Source organism: Triturus cristatus, chromosome 3_1 (assembly GCF_964204655.1).
Source record: "Triturus cristatus chromosome 3_1, aTriCri1.1, whole genome shotgun sequence".
In the NCBI taxonomy this organism is placed as follows: Eukaryota; Metazoa; Chordata; class Amphibia; order Caudata; family Salamandridae; genus Triturus; species Triturus cristatus.
The window spans coordinates 14,263,024-14,284,141 of record NC_140583.1 but is presented as its reverse complement, the minus strand read 5'-3'; the positions used below and the strand labels follow the sequence as shown (position 1 = coordinate 14,284,141).

At 52.3% G+C, this 21,118-nt stretch overlaps 1 protein-coding gene across 1 annotated transcript in view; it reads right to left on the bottom strand.

Moving 5' to 3' along the window:
* Positions 1 to 19,811, bottom strand: part of LOC146859600 (endogenous retrovirus group PABLB member 1 Env polyprotein-like) — a 47,267-nt gene extending 27,456 nt beyond the window's left edge. Inside the window, exon 1 of the mRNA XM_085646555.1 lies at positions 19,718 to 19,811. The gene's annotated coding sequence lies outside the window, so the exon portion shown is untranslated. The remainder of the gene's footprint in view (positions 1 to 19,717) is intronic.
* Positions 19,812 to 21,118: the final 1,307 nt, after the last annotated feature.

Below are 21,118 nucleotides of genomic sequence, written 5' to 3'. Positions count from 1 at the left end.
TTCTTCGGAGTCCTCAGGAGCTTCAAAGATGCAAACTGGACTGTTGCGTCTTTGGTGCCTGCCAAGCAGGGGAGTAACTCCTTTACTCCAAGGGAGATTCTTCAGTCATCTAGCGTCGTGTAGATCGTCGAAGTTCCAGGATTCAGTTTCAGAGTTTCGTCCAGGGATATCTAATGTTCTGTAGTCAGGGGTTCCTTCTTTATACCCCAAAAGGGGTTAGACTAACTCAGGGGACCCACCTATAGGAGGGTTTGGAAAGAGGGTGGCTACACCCATTTCCTTTGTCCAGTTTCACGCCAGAGCTGGGGCTGGTAACCCCTGCAACCGGTTTGAGCTGGACTATGCACAGGGACACCAAATGTGCCCCAGTGCAGACTTCAAAGCACTCTTGAAGTGCACCCACTAAGCCCCAATCCACTAAAGCCTGTCTGGGAGGTGATAACACCTCCCTTTGACAGGAAGCCTATTGTCCAGGCCTCCCCTGCCAGAGTTTCGGTCAGCAGCAGCAGGCCAGACTTGTGTCTGTGGCTGGCAGCATCCATTTTGTGATGCCAGGGCTCTGTTAGCTGGTACCGGGTATACTGGTGCTTTCATGTCTCTCCTTCTAGAAGGGTGGGATCATACTCGCACACCAGTTACTGGTGTGGGGGTATGATTCTAAGGTGGTTGACACCAAACACGACATGTTTCCGTGCAGCCATCCCAAAGTTAGCATTTACAGTGAGGTTATAATGCACTTAAAAGTATATGGATTATATGGTCAGGCTGCATCACAGACAACCCCGGAGAATAGATTCCGAAGGCTGCAGAGGGGCTCTGCTCATGAATGGGCACCCTCTCACATAAAACCAAGCACCCTGCCTTCAGGATTGAGAAGGCCTGCCATAGGGGTGACTGATAGGTTTATAGGTGCAGTGATAGGGTGAGATATAGTGAACCTATATCTCAGTAAGGGGTGCATGCACCACCTCACTCAGGCTGCAGTAGCAGTCCTGTGGTGTCATTTTGGAAGGCTTCCCAGGGGTGGCATAATACATGCTGCAGCCCCTGGTATGCCTCTGGGGTTCCTATGCCCTGGGTACATAGTTTACCATATACTAGAGACTTATAAGGGTACCCCAGAATCCAATCTGGAGTGTACCTAAAGTATATGGAATCAATTTAGAGAGGAAGCAGCTAGGCTGGGGTCCTGGATAGCAGGGCCCGAGCCAGACTAAAGTCGAAAAACAGTGAAACATCAGCAAAAAGTGGGGGTGACAATAAGAAGCAGATCCTGCTCTCCTACACAACCCCCCCCCCCCAAACGCAGGGACATTAAACTAACCTTGACCAGTTGAGTCTTCATGTTCTAAGTGGAAGTATCTGGAGAGTCCATCTGCATTGGCATGGTTACTCCCAGGTCTACGTTCCGCTGTATAGTCCATCCCCTGTAGGGAAATGGACCACCTCAAAAGTTTGGGTTTTCACCCTTCATCTATTTTAGCCATAAGAGGGGTTTATGGTCTGTCTGAACAATGAAGTGAGTGCCAAACAAGTATGGCCTCAACTTCTTCAGAGCCCAAACCACAGCAAAGGCCTCCCTCTCAATAGCTGACCAACGTTTCTCTCTGGGGGTCAACCTTCTGCCAATAAAAGCTACTGGCTTCTCCTGACCTTCATCATTTAATTGTGACAGTACAGCCCCTACCCCCAATTCAGATGCATCTGTTTGCACAATGAACTTTTTGGAGTAATCAGGACTCTGCAGAATGGGAGCAGTGCACATGGCCTGCTTCAGGTCATCAAATGCCTTTTGACAGCTAACTGTGCACTGAACTTTCTTGGGCAATTTCTTGGAAGTAAGGTCATTCAATGGTGTCACAATGGATCCATAACCTTTTACAAATCTTCTGTGGTACCCAGTCAGGCCCAAGAAAGGTATGACCTGAGTCTGGGTGGTGGGAGCAACCCAGTCCATTATGGTTGGGATTTTGCTCTGCAATGGTCGAACCTCCCCTCCACCTACAAGGTGGCCCAGGTACACAACCTGACTCTACCCTATCTGGCACTTAGTGGCCTTGATTGTTAGGACTGCATTTTGCAGGGCCTCCAAAACATTGCTCAGGTGGACCAGGTGATCCTCCCAGGTTGAGATAAAGACAGCAATATCATCTAGATATGCTGCACTATAGGCTTCCTGGCCCGGAAGGAAATATTCACCAACTTTGGAAAGTGGAAGGTGCATTCTTCAAACAAAAAGGGCATCACGAAAAATTGGTAATGCCCACTTGGGGTAGAAAATGCTGTCTTTGGATTTGCATCATCAGCTGGTCTGATCTGCCAGTAGCCAGCTGTCAAGTCAAATGTGCTCAGAAACGTGGCTGAGGCCAAAGTATCTATAAGCTCATCTGCCCTTGGTATTGGGCACAGGTTCAGACTGATTTGCATATGGGCATGTCTGAACTGGGGTGGTGGAGTGAGCTAAATAATGATGATGGATTAAACCCAGATCAGTTGACTGGGGGTGAGTTTTTGATTTGCTCAAACGCTCCGTCCATCATCCCCTTTGGTATCGCTTTGTTCGCCCTAAGTTGGCAGGGTATCCCCAGACGTGGGTCCCTTGCTCACTTTGCCACTGGATTCAAGATAGACTGGCTGATGAGGGTTATGAACCCGAAACCAGTCCCAGGATGCTTGTTTCCGGTCTAGGGAAGACATGGCTTGGCAGTTCGGGCTGGACTGTTCCCATGAGGCACAGGGTCAGACTGATTTGCATATGGCCATGTCTGAACTGGGGTGGTAGAGTGAGCTAAAGAATGATGATGGTTTAAACCCATATCAGTTGACTGGGGGTGAGTGTTTGATTTGCTCAAACGCTCCGTCCATCATCCCCTTTGGTATCGCTTTGTTCGCCCTAAGTTGGCAGAGTATGCCCAGACATGGGTCCCTTGCTCACTTTGCCACTGGATTTAAGATAGCCTGGCTGATGAGGGTTATGAGCCGGAAACCGGTCCCAGGATGCTTGTTTCCGGTCCAGGGAAGACATGGCTTGGCAGTTCAGGCTGGACTATTCCCATGAGGCACAGCGTCAGACTGATTTGCATATGGCCATGTCTGAACTGAGGTGGTGGAGTGAGCTAAAGAATGATGATGGATTAAACCCAGATCAGTTGACTGGGGGTGAGTGTTTGATTTGCTCAAACGCTCCGTCCATCATCCCCTTTGGTATCGCTTGGTATTGGATGGGCATCAGTCCTAGTGACTGTGAGAAGGTGACCTGATATATGCTGTCCACTAGTTCTAGTGGGCACCTTGTATCAGTCCAAATAACCCCTTATGGTGCTAGGTTAAAGACAACCTTTATTGAAAGCTATCCTAGAGGTAGCTATGGAGAGCAGCCTGCAGGCTAAGTCTTGAAGGAATGTAAAGCAGCTTGTTTTACCAGTCTATAATCTCTTGAATGATCAAATGAAAAGACAACCACACCAGGTATATATTCAAAATATATGTATTTAAGATAAAACACACCCCTCTAGTCTCTTTATGAAACTGGAGTTCGAAGTACTTTGTTTACAAGTCAGCAATTATCAATAATAGCACAAATACACGTTTGGGCCCTAGGGGCGTACCAAACCATATACCAAAAAAGTGGTATAAGCACCACGACTGGAATAGACACTAGGCCTAAAGCCTGTAGAATCGCTGGGACCCCAAGGAACCACCCAAGGTAGTGACACAGGGGACCCACGGGGACTGTATGCAGTGTGTAAACACAACCGCGGGTTCCCGTTATCTTCTATGGGCAATGTTGCGGATGGAAATTTAAAGATAAGGGACACTTCTAATCGAGTCAGGACCAAACCCTTTTGGACTTAAGAAGTTCTAGGGCCAGCACCCACGGGAGCACTGGAGTACTCGAGTTACCTCACCCAGGGAAGCCGGGTGCATAGGTGTCTTTTGGTGTCGGGTCGCGTCGTCGATTTCAATGGAAGCCTGCAAAGAACTGCTGCCGTGAAGAGGAGAAGTGTCCGAAGAGATCCAAGCCCAGATCTAGGATGGAAGGAACCTGAAAGCAGAGGGGACAGAGTCTGGGTCCCTTGCCAGTGACCGAGGGCAGGATGAACCAATGCCCACAGATGTCAGGTGCTTCAGGTGAGTTGATGGATGTGTTGACTCTTCAGCCATGAGGTCCAGGAGGCATCAATGAAGTTCACAAGCCGGATTCCAGCTGTCCCACGAAGTCCATCGAGTGCTGCGGTGTTAGCGACCAGATTAGACCCAACAAGCCTTGGCAACAGCAAGTCACTGGAATTCAGAGAAAGGACTGCGGTGCAGACCAGCAAGGTTTGAGGGACTCACCCAGCAAGGGTAAGTCAGGGCACGTCTGGAGCAACCAGGTAAGCCCAATTAGAAAAGAAGTTGCCTTCGTGGGGACCTGCTAGCCAATGGGCTAGTGATCGCAAAGGAGCCTTGCGCTGTCTCACTTGAAGCTGGCCCACGGGTCACTAGTGGAGTGGAGGCCAACAATCTTTGGTGCAGAAGGTGCACAAGGCTGGGGTTACCGGGAGCCCAAAGCACAACTTTGAGGATGACCAGGAAGATAGTGTTGCTTCAAAAGTTTACATTGTCCAGGGGTCATGGTGCCACGTCACCCATGATAGCCACGGGCCTCAGCTTTGCTGTGGACTCAGGGTAGCCTCGGGGAAGTCTGGAAATCTATGTCTGGTGATGCAAAAACTTCGGTGTCCAGCGGGAGCTTCAGCGATGCAGACCGGTCAGTTGCTTCTTTGGTGCCTTCCAAGCAGGGGAGTCACTCCTTGACCCCAAGGGAGATTTCTTCAGTCTTCTAGTCAGGATAGAACATCGAAGGTCCAGGATATATGATGCAGAGTTTCATCCAGGGTAATCTAAAGACCTAGGGACTGGATTCCTATACTTATAGTAAGTTTAAGGGATGGACTAAATCCAAGGCCCCACCTATGGGTGGGCCTAGAAAGAGGGGTGGTTACACCCATTTCCTTTGTCCAGTTTCATGCCAGAGCACAAGGGTGGAATGCTACCCCCGGAACCAGAATTGGTGGGGGGGTAGTATTCCAAAGCGCTTGACACAAAACACGACATGTTTTGATGCAGCCATTCCAAAGTTAGCATTTACCACGAGGTTATAATGCACTTAAGAGTATATGGTATGGCTGTATCACAGAACAGCCATAAGGAAGTATTTCCGAAAGCTGCAGAGGGGCTCAGCTCATGCTTGGGCACCCTCTCACATAAAACCAAGCCCTCTGCCTTCAGGATTATCAAGGCCTGCCATAGGAGTGGCTTATAGGTTTATATGTGCCTGTATATATGTGTAGATATAGGTAGCCTATACCCCTGTAAGGGGTGCAAGCACACCCTTACCCAGGCTGCAGTAGCAGACCTGTGGTGCGATTTTGGAGTGCTTCCCAGGGGTGGCATAATACATGCTGCAGCCCCTGGTAGGCCTCTGAGGTACCTATGCCCTAGGTACATAGTATACCATATACTAGGGGCTTATAAGGCACTCCAGAATCCAATTAGATATGTACCTAATGTACATGGAAACCATTTTAGAGAGGAAGCAGCTAGGCTGTGGCCCTGATTAGCAGGGCCACAGCCCGACTAAGGTCGAAAAACAGTGAAACACCAGCAAAAAGTGGGGGTACCCATGTGAAGCAGATCCTACTCTCCTACACCTACAGTATCAGATTGGCAGTTTTATTTCATATTTATAAAATAACACATCAGTTGTAGACACTAAAGTATCATCAAGACAAACAGATAAGGAAATTTACATATAGAAATGTCATCTTTCGCTGTAAGCGCCCATGCTCCTATGGCAGCGGCCATAGTAAAAAACAACAAGCATGCAGCTGAGAAAGGAGGCAGGTATGATACTAACCCTTCTGCATCATCTCTCTTCTACTAAAAGATAAGAGAAGCTACAAGAAGACTCGTGATAAAAACAGAAAAGGTCTCAGCTGCCACAGCGTCAGGGTGTCAGGACCTCTCACTGTAGTGCTTCCTCTGTGCCTGCCCCTCTCGGCCCCCACTTCACTTTCACTATCAGATTCGAGGAGACCAGCGCTGAAACTCTGATGCACCGGTCCATGAGGCCCATCCAGGGAGAACATTAGTGACTCTGCACTTCCGACACCCATCTGGGTTAAAGCATGCCACACTACAAGGACCACAATTCTGTGGGAAAAGCCAGAAAAAGCTCATATGAGCAACAGCCTATCAGAAGGCAGCTGAATGTACTTAAAGGTGTGGCCTATAATGTCGTGTCAAGCAGACTAACAAGCCTTTGAAAGAGAGATTTCACTCGAAACGCGTCAGGCTGTATCTCCTGAACTGGCAGCATCTACATAGCATTAGCTGTTCCCCGAGTGCGCTCCCGCCACGTGGGCAACTTTGCAGCTTTGATATATATATATATATATATATATATAGATATGTTAGTGAGTGTCTTATAATAAATACATAATTTTATAAATACATTGTGTGGTTCTTTTTCACTCAATCTATACCAATAAGATTCCGTTCTTGTAAAACAAGTTGCTTTACACTCCTTCTGAACTAAGCCTGAAGGCTGCTCTCAACAGCGACCACATAGAGAGCTTTCTAAGGTTGCCTAAGAACACTAAAATCACAATAAGGGTTGTCTGGACTGGTGCAAGGTCTCCACTTACATAAGTGTACATCACATACCAGGCCAGCCTCTCACATCCATTTTTTAGCATTGTGCTTTTTCATCAGTTTATTTGGCTTTCCCATCTGCTCTAGATTTCGTCCTGCTGTTGGGGTGTCTTTGGTGGTTGGGGCTCCCACTGTTGAGATAAAGGCAGAGTCCTCTGCACGCCATCTTACACAGCAGTCTCCCCTCTTGGTAGTGTTAGGCCACCGCAAGTTGTTGGTATCTCACACCCAGAGGTGAGGTGTGAGATTGTCTCCCGCACCATCTGCTCTGCCGTGTTTCTGCACATGTAGTTATCGAGGCAGCCCAGTGTCATGGGCTCTTGCAGTGAATCTGTCCCTTTCAGGCCTCTCTGGGGTCCCGGCCCCCTTCATGGAGGGATTCTCAGCTCCACCTTGGCTGCTGCAAGCTGCAGAGACCACGACGCCTCTCTATACAGCTCTGAAGGTGCATTTGTGACAGGATCTTGCCTGAATGTCTGCAGCTGCAGGATTGAAATGCAGCTAGCCTCACATGCCTGTTGTCAGATTCCATTTGGAGGAGCTTGAGGCAGGCAGGATCTGCGGGCCTCAGTCGTAGAGGTTGAGGTCATTTACCACTGATGTCCGGGGGTCCATCCTACTATCACTCTGCAAGCATGGCCAAGTACAACCCCTTCCGCACTTGAATCTCTGGGTAGTGAAGGCGAGCAGTCACAGGCGTCGCAGGGAGGCAGCGAGGACAAGCAGTCACAGGCGTCGCAGGGAGGCAGGGAGGCTCAGCAGTCGCATGCGTTGCAGGAAGACAGCGAGAGTAGCAGTCACATGTGTCTCAGGCAGGCAGTGAGCAGTCACAGGCATCTCAGGGAGGCAGCGAGGATGATTAGTCACAAGCATCTCAGGGAGGCAGCAAGGACGAGCAGTCACAGGCGTCTCAGGGAGGCAGCGAGGACAAGCAGTCACAGGCGTCGCAGGGAGGCAGGAGGACGAGCAGTCACAGGCGTCGCAGGGAGGCAGCAAGGGCGAGCAGTCACAGGCGTCGCAGGGAGGCAGCGAGGACGAGCAGTCACAGGCGTCGCAGGGAGGCAGGGAGGCTCAGCAGTCGCATGCGTTGCAGGAAGACAGCGAGAGTAGCAGTCACATGTGTCTCAGGCAGTCAGTGAGCAGTCACAGGCATCTCAGGGAGGCAGCGAGGATGATTAGTCACAAGCGTCTCAGGGAGGCAGCAAGGACGAGCAGTCACAGCCATCTCGGTGATGCAGAGAGCAGTCACAGGCGTCACAGGGAGGCAGCGAGGACGAGCAGTCACAGACATCTCATGGAGACAGTGAGCAGTCACAGACATCTCAGGGAGCAGTCACAGTCACAGACGTCTCAGGTAGCAGTCACAGTCACAGACGTCTCAAGGAGGCAGCGAGGACGAGCGGTCGCAAACGTCTCAGGGAGCCAGTGAGGGCGAACAGTCACAGGCATCTCAGGGAGCCAGTGAGGGTGAGCAGTCACAGGCGTCGCAGGGAGGCAGCGAGGGCAAATGTTAGAAATGGGATTTCTGGTTGGCTAGGGCTTGCGCCAAAGCCAGGCAGAAACCACCACTCTAAGTCAGGGCTGGGGAGTTACACGCCAAAGATAACCCCTGCTCACCCCCTTGGTAGCTTGGCACGAGCAGTCAGGCTTATTCCGGAGGCAATGTGTAAAGCGTTTGCGCGCGCACACAGCAACAACACCCTAGGCCCACCACAAAGGAAACTCCACACAAGGTTATATATAAAAATAGCCTTTGTATTATAATAAGCACATTAGATAATAATCACATAATTTACACTGTGCCAACTGGCACTGGGCAGAATTTTACAGGGGACTATTTACACAAGACAGGGCCACATGGACCACTGTCAGAATCACCACAAATCACTAATTGTAGCTGTAGAACATATATCAACTGTACATGAATTATAACTGTAGAGCACAACCAGTAACTACTGGCGAGATACTATACTCTGGAACATATCATGCATAATTATTCTGGCATTGCAGCAAGCATAAACACATTGCGCCCCCTCGGTAGGCATAACCTCATTTGTGAAAGCACGTGATGTAAGAATCATGGGGCAATAGGTTTAGCAAGCATACCCCTATTATGCAGAAATCTTTGGAGGCATCACATTCGGTATAAATCATATTAGGTATAAATCACATTAGGTATAAATCACATTAGGGCCCTCTTATGCGCAACCCTCACAGCTGCTGAGAACAACCAGTACTGCCCGGTAATAGGCCCTTACACTTAGCACATCCCAGTATGCCCAAGCGCCATGAGCAGCAGGAATGAATGGCACAACTCCCCCAGGGTTACTGTCCCAACGTTAGTGTTCCCCGAGTGGGGGCCCTGTCCTGGGCTCGCCCGCAGTGCCTCTTCAATTCGCACTTGCCCCCAATAGCACTAGCACCACTGTGCCTCCACGTTGCAAATGGCACTGGTGCGGCTGTGCCGGTTGAAACCCCCCCACCCTCCGGGGGCTTCGTAAATAACTTTGGCCCTACGCGGCAGCTGCCCACTACGGCGCTGCAGCTGCAGAGGAAAAATAATACTGGCAATCCTAAAAAAAAATGCACCCGGTCTGCCCGTCCACTCACCGGGCAGTTACGGAGGCTCCCCGGACTTGACTGCGGGGGTCATACAAAGGCGGGGTAGGCTCCCGCCTTGACCCAGACTCCGTCAGTGTCTGCTTCGTGGCCTCAAAGGCGGGGAGGATCCTCCTCTGGGGACCTTCCCTCTCTTCCGGCACCACTCTCCTGGGCACCGGGGGACTTGCTCCGACACTCGTACCAGCGCGGTGTAGGCTCCCGCCTGGGTCGGGAGCTCTTGACCAGCCGAACGACGTGCCACGCGGGGCTCTCCCTTTCCTCCTGGGAGCCCCGCTCCAGCCGGCGCCGACTTCCGCGTTACCTCAACCCACAGTCAGGGGTTGCCTGGTTTAGTTTCCTGGGCTCTCACTGGCCCTTTAACCAACTATGACCCCGTTGGAGCACACAATCAATCAATCAATCAAAAACACTTGGAAAGCGCGCTACTCACCCGGAAGGGTCTCAAGGCACTGGGGGGGAAGGGAAACACAGGCTCTGAACCAAAAACTGAGCAGCGCTGGAGCCACCTAGGCTCTGGGAATAAACGTGTCCCCCAAACGTTGGAGCCTCTCTGGGCTCTAGACTAGGAATGCCCCCTTCGGTGGAGCCCCTCTGGGCTCTAAAAGAATAATGCCCCCAACGATGGAGTCCCGCTCTCGGACTCGAAAGGGAATCCAAAACCATGCCCACGTTTTGCAGCTGCCCTCTGACAAGTGGGGCAGCTGCGAGCACCGACAATGAGCCTCGCCTCTAGAGGCAGCCCCCACTCATCGGACTGAAGCGGGGACTCCTCTCCGGCACTGCTCCTCGTGCGGGCACTGCTTGATGGAGCCCTCTTCACCGGGGCTCTCATGTCGGCAGTAGGTGGTACGTGGGGCTCTCCTCAGGCACAGGAGCCCCACGCAGTCAGGCGCGGTCCTTCCTCCGCCTCGCCTCTTCACCCGGGCCCCCTCCTGGGACCCGGGACTTTCTCCCTCGAGCGCGTGGAGGCGGGGTAGGCTCCCGTCCTCCTCCAGACATCCCGGCGTTTGGTAGGATCCCACCCGGGTTGCTCACGAACTCCCGCCCTCCTGTCCTTTTCCGCTTCCGTCCACCGGCCCCGCCCACAACCAGGCGGGCTGTGGATCACAGCGGCAGGGGGGTCTTCTTTTGGCAGTAACAAGGGGTAGGCTCCCTCAGATTAAATATACAACAGCGGGGTGGGCACCCGCATTTTCGCTATGTGTAAAGCGGGGTGGCACCTGCGTAGCAAAATAATTAAATAAGCGGGGTAGGCTCCCGTGTAGTGCACAGCACAATCAGCGGGGTGATCTCCCGCTCGGAAGGCGCAAAGCGGGGGAATCTCTACATCGGGATTCCCTCGGAATCTATCGCAGTTCAGCGCTGCTGTGCCCAACGAAGGCGCTCCTCCAGACGGTCAGGCGCTCTTCAGTCCAAAAATGCAGCGTTTCTGGGCCCTGGGAAACACAGCGCTCCTCTAAATAAGGCAAGGCTCAGGACAAAGTCTTTCAGGAGGCAGGGGGGCAAGGGCTGGGCCCAGGGGCCAGCTCACAGGGCCCGCCAGGCAGGGAGGCAATCCCCAGTGGCGGTCTCTCCTGGCGCCCAGCAGCAGCAGCTGGCCCCCCCTCTAATTAGGATCAGAAGAAGAACATTTTACTTGGGTTCACAGACCCTTTTTATATACACATTTCCTTTGTTCCCAAGGTACAGGGAAGGGGTGAACCAGATGCAACCGGTTCCTGAGCACTTTGTTTTGCTCAGCCGCTCTCCCTATTCACAGAACAGGCCAGGGTCATCAGTCGCACCACAGGGGGCGGAGCCAGCATTGTGTGGGGAAAGCCCAGCCCTATTCAGGTCCCAGGTGTACTCCTCCCTGCCATCAGCATGCAGATCTCTCCACTCACCACTGGGGCAGACCCATCCTGACTCCTGGAGCCAGACACACCAGCCAATCACCAGCCAGACAGTCACTTCACATTTATTCCACAGACATTCCAGCTTCTAGGAGTGGCACTTCTACACTAGACACACTAACGCCGCACACATCATCACGATTCAATCTCACGAGTTCGCACATACCAAACTCGACCCTGCACTCCCCACGCACCAGGAACTACCATGGACACATACATTCCCCATGCATTCCTATGGGAGGGCAGGTCATTCTCACTAACTGTAACACAGCGCGCACGCACTTTACACTGGGACACAGTGTAAAAGTGCCTAGAGGCCTAAAACCACTTACACAACATAGGGAAAAAGCTAGGATAATTGCAAAAAGTTTTGGGGGTGAACCCGCCAGAAGGGCCAAGTCCAACAGCGAACAGTCACAGGCGTCTCAGGGAGCCAGTGAGGGTGAGCAGTCACAGGCATCGCAGGGAGACAGCGAAGTCGAGCAGTCACAGGCGTCGCAGGGAGGCAGCGATGGGGAGCAGTCACAGGCGTTGCAGGGAGACAGCTGGGACAAGCATTCACAGGCATCTCAGGGAGGCAATGAGGACAAGCAGTCACAGACGTCTCAGGGAGCCAGTGAGGGCGAACAGTTACAGGTATTGCAGGGAGACAGCGAGGTCGAGCAGTCACAGGCGTCGCAGGAAGGCAGTGATGGTGAGCAGTCACAAGTGTATACATTGATTGGTTTCCATGTTTGGCTTATTTGGTTTACTATCAGCCCCTAGTAAAGTGCACCAGGGGTGCCAGGGCTTGTAAATGCAAATGCCGCTGGTGGGCTCGCAGCCCCGGTTGTGCCACCCACAGAAGAGGCCTAGTAAAATGTGTCTAGGGTCTGCCACTGCAGAACCTGCGTGCAGTCTGGTACTGACATGCTGACTGCGCAAGTGCACCTACTTGCCAGTCCCTAAACCTTCCCTTAACTACATATTAGTCACCCCTCTGGTAGGCCCAAGGGCAGGGTGCATTGTAGGTATAAGGTAGGACATGCCCTGATGTGTGTGGCATGTCCTGATAGTGAATTACAGCCATTTTCGTTTTTCCCTATTGAAAGGCTACCTGCTCTCCATAGGCCAGAATAGGGCTGCTGGAATTATTATACACTATAATCCCAGAGGACTCAGAGAGCATGGTAGAAAGTCAAGTGTAGTATGCATGAACTCAGAATAATAAAATACTTCTTTTAGTAAAGTTTATTTTAACCCCTTCAGTGCCCATGACGAGCTGGACTCGTCATGGGCCGCGGTGGCGCTGTGCCCATGACGAGTCCAGCTCGTCATAGACCCCGCCCGCTAATGCAACGGCCGGCACTGGGCGGGGAAAGGGGCGGGCACTGAAGGGGTTAATATCCTGTGTTTGTAAATACTACTTTTAGAAAGTTAGTATTTACTTGCCTAACCATTTCAGTCCGCCTCTGCTTTGTGTGTGTGCTGCCTAGTTTCAGTGAGGGGCAGGGCTGGGGAATTCCAGGAGACAGGCTGGCTGCCAGGTGGTGGGTAGAGAGATTACACCAGGATGGGTGGGAGGAGTACACCTTGACTCTGAATAGGGCGGTGCTCTGCCACCACAATGCTGGCTCAGCCCCCTGTGGAGCGGCTGATGTCTCTGCCCTGTTATTAGAAATGGGATTTCTGGTTGGCTAGGGCTTGCGCCAAAGCCAGGCAGAAACCACCACTCTAAGTCAGGGCTGGGGAGTTACACGCCAAAGATAACCCCTGCTCACCCCCTTGGTAGCTTGGCATGAGCAGTCAGGCTTATCCCGAAGGCAATTTGTAAAGCGTCTGCGCGCGCACCCAGCAACAACACCCAAGGCCCACCACAAAAGAAACTCCACACAAGGTTATATATAAAAATAGCCTTTGTATTACACCAAACACATTAGATAATAAATACACACTTTACAATGTGCCACTGGTACGGGCAGAATTTACAGGGGAATTATCTACATGGGACAGGGCCTCCTGGACCACTGTCAGGAATAAGCACTTTTAGAACTAGCACGTGGTAGAGTTAGCACTTTGTAGGAATAACACTTTAGACCATAGCACATATAATCACTGTAGCACCAATTAGAAAATGTAGCGCACAACCAGTAACCACTGGTAACAGGTAAGTACCACCTACACAACCCTAACCACCTTAGGAAAATATTACGCAGGGAACCATGAACTCACTAGTATCACTATACTAGGTAACATAACCTCCTAGGTATAAAGATACATCTAGAGGGATATAAAAAAGCATTGCATAAATCACATTAGGAATGAAAATAGCATAAAGGCAATGCACAGGCGCAAAAGTACACAGGTAACAATGATCATGTACCCTAGGTGAGGGCACCACACAAGATAAACTGTCCCTAGGCCAACTTGGCCTCTCAGGGGCTCAAACGCCCTTTGTCGATAGAGTCAGGGCTGGACTGCGCAGGCTGCGCAAGCCAAAGCGCAAAGGGGCACTACCTAAACGTTGCAGCTGCCCACTAAGTGCTGGGCATCTGTGGAGAATGGGGCCTGGCACCTCGATGCCCTCACGTTGGAGTCCCTCTAGACTCTAAACAAATATGCCCCCTTCGTTGGAGCCTGTCAGGGCTCAGCAAAGAAGGCCCGACGTTGGAGCCTCACTCGGGGGCTTAAGACAAATATGCCCCCGTCGTTGGAGCCTCACTCGGGGCTCTAAGCAAAGAAGAATAATGCCCCCAAAATAACTTGCCCCCTCGGTGCAGCTGCCGTCTGCAAGGGGGGCAGCTGCACGAACAAAAGTGAAGGGTAGGGAGGCAGGATACGGAGGAGGTCTACGGGAGCTCCTAACTCAGCCCCCACTCACCGGACTGAAGCGGGACTCCTCACGGCGGGGGCGACTCCTCCGGGGTAGGCGCGGGGCTCTCCCCTCCTCACGGGAGCCCCGCCAACCACTGCTGCTTTTCCTTCGCTCCTTCGGCGCCGTCCAGCGCGGGGTGGGCTCCCACCTGGACCCTTCTTCTCGGGCTTCGTGTACCAGAGCGCGGAGTGGCCTCCCGTCGGCTTCTTCCGGTTCCGCAACGAGGCCCCGCCAATGTCTCCACGGAGTTCGCCTGACTTCCTATTGAAGCCCGGCTGCAGCTGTGATTTTCCTTTTGGCGGCTGCTCAGTGCAGGGTGGGCGCCCGCTGTTCTAAATATGCTCAAAAGCGGCACAGATGCGGGGTGGGCTCCCGCCAAAGTTTTAAAGGTAAATATGAGAACATAAGCGGGGTGGGCATCCGCCAACGAGCGCCACAATGCGGGGTGGGCACCCACTTGAAACCAAGGCAAACAGCGGGGGAATCCCTATGTCGGGATTCCCTCAGAACTATCGCAGCACAGCGCTGCCGCTCCCAACGAGGGCGCTCCTCAGCAAGTAAAAGTAAAGCGCACCTCGGCCAGGGAAGACACAGCGCTCCTCCCAGGCAAGGCTCAGGCACAAAGTCTTCTTAGGAGGCAGGGGGGCAAGGGCTGGGCCCAGGGGCCAGCTCACCGGGCCCTCCAGGCAGGGAGGCAGTCCCCAGTGGTGGTCTCTCCTGGCGCCCAGCAGCAGCAATAGGCCCCCCCAGTTAGGATCAGCAGACAACATTTTGTAAGGGGTCACAGCCCCTTTTTATACACATTTTTCTTTTGTGACGCAGCACAGGGTTTAGGGCAGAACCAGTTACAACTGGTTCAGGAGCACTTGAGCACTTTGTTTTGCTCAGCTCCTCTCCTTCCTTTCACAGGACAGGCCAGGGCCATCAGACGCACCACAGGGGGCGGAGTCAGCATTGTGTGGGGAAAGCACAGCCCTATTCAGGTCCCAGGTGCACTCTTCCCACCCATCTGGCTGCTGACCTCCCCATTCACCACTGGGTGACTCATCTTGACTCTGGGGATTCCCTAGCCCATCACATGACCTTAGCCAGCCAATCGCCAGACAAGGCACTCATCTCACACTGCACACAGAAATGCCAACTTCGAGAAGTGGCACTTCCACACTAGGTACATTGACGCCGCACACATCATCACGCAGCATTTCATCACACGAGTCCGCACATACCAAACTCGCACCTGCACTCCCCACGCATCAGGAACTACCAGGGACACATACATTCCCCCATGCATTCCTATGGGAGGGCAGGCCAACCTCACTACACGCACGCACTTTACCCTGGGACACAGTGGTAAGGTGCGCAGAAGCCAAAAATCACTAACACCAGGTCACAATAAAAAGCAAAAAGTTTAGGGGTGAACCTGCCAGAAGGGCCAAGTCCAACACCTGTGCACTGAAAGGAAAGAGCAGAGTCACCACAACAAAGTGCTCCAAAACCGGACTGAGCCAGGCACCGGCCCCCTGGACACAAAGAACAAAAGAAACTGTGTATAAAAGAAGGCGCTCTGCTCCTAAGAAATGAGATCCTGTTTATGCCAAGAAGAACCTCTGCCCGACGAGAAGGACCTGGGAAAGCTGCATGGAGGACTACTGTCTCTGACCTAGGTGACTGGCCTGTGGTGGGTGCCTTGCTGCAAGAAGGAGAGGAAAAGACTGAGAAAGACTTTATTTTCAACTTGTGCTTCATGACAATCTCCAAGGGCTTGCTTGTGAACTTGCCCCCTGAACTGCGCCCCAGGAACAGTGGGCGCTACCCCTCCCTGGAAGAAAGGAAGCTGCTGCTGGTGAATTGCCCTTCAACGCTGACTCCAGAAGCCTGAGTGCGACTGGGAACCTGTCCCGCACTCTGAGAACCCGTGTGCCCTCATCCCGCCGAGCAACGTGGCCCCTGCACGACTGTGCCGCAGTAAACACTGTAACGGCCTGCCCCGCCTGGCCTGAGCACCGCGAACTGCTGCCCCCTCGAACCGGAGCTCGCACCGTAAGAAAGGACCGTCCGGTCTAAGCAACGAGCCTCTGGGGCCCCCGAGCCGTAGAGCCCACCGTAAGGACCAACTGCACCCAAGTTCGCAGCTTCGGGACGACGCCCCGTTGGCAGCGCCTCGCCGCTGGATTCACCCCCGAGCCGCCCCTCCTTCCACAAACATCACGATGAGCATCGGAGTCCAGAGGCGCCCCACAATGCATCGCTGCCCTCTGCAAAAACGGGACTGCACCGCGACGTGGGACGCCCCCTCTACAACTGCCGAAGCCGCCTCGAACTCCCCGTAAAGAAACAAGGTACGGTGCGCTGTTAGAACCCCCAGCATACGGCTGGAGCATAGTCAAGTTGTGAGCGTCTGATATCCAAGCGTACCTGCAGAGTACAGCTGCAGGATAGAGAACTGTGCGCTATCGGAACCCCAACGTACGGCTGCTTCCCTAGAGAACTGTACGCGTCAAGCGCAGGCCACCCGTACGGTCCGTTCTGCATGCATATCATCGGCCCCGTACGCCTGCTCACGCGGGAAGCGCTGACATAGTAGGGATCGTCCCGAAGAGCGGTACGAAGCGTACCAACAGCTGTACGACGCGTACCAACGACGGTACGACACGTACGGACAGCGCTACGATGCGCACTGGCACTGCAGTCAGCACCCAACTTTGCCTTTTTAAGAACTGTGGCCTCCTAAGACCAAATTGGAACATTATAACAAGTAACTGGAACCGTGTCTGGAGTCTAAAGACTGAAACTAAAGCCTGCTTGAAGAATCGATATAAAGAGCTTTATTTTTACAAATACAGTCTGGTGCCTCTGTGTGGGGGGGTTGGTGATTATTGTGGGACATTACAGCTGCTTACCCATATGTGCTCTAGAGATTAGCCTGACTGCTCGCGCCACACTACCTAGAGGGTGAGCAGGGGTAATTTGCTGAGAGCAATCCTTTGCCCTGACTTAGAGGAGAGGGTCCCTGCCTGTCGCAAGTGCATACCTGCGCCAACCAGAGACCCCCGATACTAACAATCAGTCTCCAATCAGAGCGCATCGGTCTCCAATCAGAGCGCATCGGTCTCCAATCAGAGCGCATCGGTCTCCAACCGGAGCGCATCGGTCTCCAATCAGAGCTTCATCCATGAGCAGAGTGCATCAGTCTCCAATCAGAGCTTCATCCATGAGCAGAGTGCATCGGTCTCCAATCAGAGTGCATCGGTCTCCAATCAGAGTGCATCGGTCTCCAATCAGAGTGCATCGGTCTCCATCGGTCTCCAATCAGAGTGCATCGGTCGCCAATCAGAGTGCATCGGTCTCCAATCAGAGTGCATCGGTCGCCAATCAGAGTGCATCAGTCTCCAATCAGAGCTTCATCCATGAGCAGAGTGCATCAGTCTCCAATCAATGCTTCATCCATGAGCAGAGTGCACCAGTCTCCATTCGGAGTGCACCAGTCTCCAATCCGAGTGCACCAGTCTCCATTCGGAGTGCACCAGTCTCCATTCGGAGTGCACCGGTCTCCATTCGGAGTGCACCGGTCTCCATTCGGAGTGCACCGGTCTCCATTCGGAGTGCACCAGTCTCCATTCAGAGTGCACCAGTCTCCATTCGGAGTGCACCAGTCTCCATTCGGAGTGCACCAGTCTCCATTCGGAGTGCACCAGTCTCCATTCCGAGTGCACCAGTCTCCATTCCGAGTGCACCAGTCTCCAATCCGAGTGCACCAGTCTCCAATCCGAGTGCACCAGTCTCCATTCGGAGTGCACCAGTCTCCATTCGGAGTGCACCAGTCTCCATTCGGAGTGCACCAGTCTCCATTCGGAGTGCACCAGTCTCCATTCGGAGTGCACCAGTCTCCATTCGGAGTGCACCAGTCTCCATTCGGAGTGCACCAGTCTCCATGTGGAGTGCACCAGTCTCCATTCGGAGTGCACCAGTCTCCATTCGGAGTGCACCAGTCTCCATTCGGAGTGCACCAGTCTCCATTCGGAGTGCACCAGTCTCCATTCGGAGTGCACCAGTCTCCAATCGGAGTGCACCAGTCTCCAATCGGAGTGCACCAGTCTCCATTCGGAGTGCACCAGTCTCCATTCGGAGTGCACCAGTCTCCATTCGGAGTGCACCAGTCTCCATTCGGAGTGCACCAGTCTCCATTCGGAGTGCACCGGTCTCCATTCGGAGTGCACCGGTCTCCATTCGGAGTGCACCAGTCTCCATTCGGAGTGCACCGGTCTCCAATCGGAGTGCGTCGGTCTCCAATCAGAGCGCATCGGTCTCCAATCAGAGCGCATCGGTCTCCAATCAGAGCGCATCGGTCTCCAATCGGAGCGCATCGGTCTCCAATCGGAGCGCATCGGTCTCCAATCGGAGCGCATCGGTCTCCAATCGGAGCGCATCGGTCTCCAACCGGAGCGCATCAGTCTCCAAAGTGCTTCATCCATGAGCAGAGTGCACCAGTCTCCAATGGTTGAAACAACACAACAAATTATGGGAGGGCATTTGTAAAACCAAGAAAACATCAGCGAGGGAAAAAAAGACAATATAGTATAAGTTGTCAGAATGCCCCATTGTGAGGAGACCGCGCGTATACAAGACAGGATGAAATAAAATTACCGGTATGCAGGTATATAGAACGAGTAACATGATCATAGACAGACATTTTGGAGATATAAATTAAACGGCAAACAATTATTTATGGAGAGAGAAACAATATATATACATGTCGTATGAGAACAAAAGCGTCAAGAGATCCAGCATAGTTGAGACAAGTTGATGCGGGTTCCAAAGTGGTTTCACGGTAAATATGCAAACAATCAAACACAAATTGACCCAGCCATATAGACATGAGTAAAGACAATTAGAAACATTTCAATCCAGCGTAACGATTAAGCGATCAGTCAAGGACAGAAGTAGCGAATAAAAACAATAGTAAGAAGCGAGCATATATTTACAGTGTAATTGTAATTTCAGCGTCAGGGGCAGCAGGGTCAGGTATGGGATGAAAGAAAGCATTGGTTACTTATTCCTATAGCTTTGGTAGAATTTGCGGATATAAAAGCGAGGGCGTGATGCCGAAATTCTAACGGTAGTGAAGCGGTAAACCGAAAGAAGGTGCGTCAGCGAACCAATTAGAACCGTGATATGGGAGATGATTGAATGCAGTAACATGCAATGGCTTGGATGAAATATAATAGTATAACAGATTACAATTTAGTAGGTGCGGTCTAGAACGAGGCAAAAGTGCATGAGGATTAAGGCGTGGAGCTAGCCCGGGATGTGAAGAGTGCTCATCGTGGCTTGACACACTCTAGTACGTGAAGTATGACGTGAGCGCCAACCTAGGAGAGATGCGGACATAATCGGGGAGTGGAATTGTAAAGTATAAGGTGAGGTAAACGTGCACTTTGCTAAAAGATTTAAGAAATGTCGTAGAGAGTGCACAGTACGATCAGAGTCCCTTACCGGGTAGTCACGTAAAAGGGTTTCTGTGAAAGGATTGGGTTTGTAAACCCTAGATTCTAAAATAAGGAGAAAACACAAAGAAAGAACGGATTGTGATATTATATCTTGTAAGCTACAGTCTGGCAGGGCACAGGGGTGGTAGTGATGTGTCTCTTACCTCCGGTCTCGGCTAATGCCAGATTTAGTGGATTTCTACGGCTTCGGTGGTTAGGGTGAAGCCGAAGGGAGCTAGCATTCTTAAGGGAGTCGCGTGTGAGAACTTCCGGGATGCAACCCGGAAGAGAAGGGTTCAAACGCGCAGCGCCATTTTGGGATGGTGTGATTAGTGAGGGAAAGTGAACGACAGGGGGGTGGGCGGGAAAGTAATTATTGGCCGCCATGTTAGAATGGGGAGAAATGTCAGAAAAAGCAATCGGAAGGTTAAGGTGTTTGGTTGAGATAAACTGTACAGTAAGTAATAATGTGTCAACAGGTAATACACATGAAAAACATTGTTATCAGAGATGTGTTCAGCATTTCAGGACTTATATACATGGAAACTAACAGTGAAAACACGAGAAGATGCTCTTGTAAAGCTTGGAGAGCCTCAGTTAGAGGGTATTAGTGAGGTACAAATGGAAGGTGGGATGAAGGTATCCTTGGGCTGAGAGAGACATACTGTCAAGTATTTGTGAGCAAAATGCAGCTAATCATCTCCTAACCATACATGCATTTCTGCATCTTTGTTAAGTCCCAGATTGGTAGTTTTGTAATTCATGATCAGCTCGCTTTCGCTTTCCGTAGTCTGAGTTCGCGGTTTCCCCCTCTCTTGGTATGCTGCCACCACTGCTGCGCAGGACGCTGCCACCAGTGCTGCGCAGTACGCTGCCACCACTGATGCGCGGTATGCTGCCACCAGTGCTGCACAGTACGCTGCCACCACTGATGCGCGGTATGCTGCCACCAGTGCTGCACAGTACGCTGCCAATACTACTCTGCAGTACACTGCCACCACTGATGTACGGCATGCTGCCACCAGTGCTGCACAGTACGCTTTCACCACTGCTGCGCAGTACGATTCCACCAGTGCTGCGCAGTACGCTGCCACCACTGATGCGCGGTATGCCGCCACCAGTGCTGCACAGTACGCTGCCACCTTTGATGCACAGTACGCTGCCACCAGTGCTGTGCAGCACGCTGCCACCACTGCTGCGTAGTACGTTGCCATCATTGCTGTAGAATACACTGTCACCACTGCTGCACAGTACGCTGCCACCACTGATGTACGGTACGCTGCCACCACTGCTGCACGGTCCGCTGCCACCACTGATGCACTGTTCGCTGCCACCACTGCTGCCCAGTACATTGCCACCACTGATGCACGGTACGCTGCCACCACTGATGCATGGTACGCTGCCATCACTGCTGCGCAGTACATTGCTACCACTGATGCACAGTATGCTGCCACCAGTGCTACGCAGTATGCTGCCACCACTGCTGGGCAGTACGCTGCCATCACTGCTGCACGGTACGCTGCCACCCGTGCTGCACGGAACGCTGCCACCAGTGCTGCACGGTA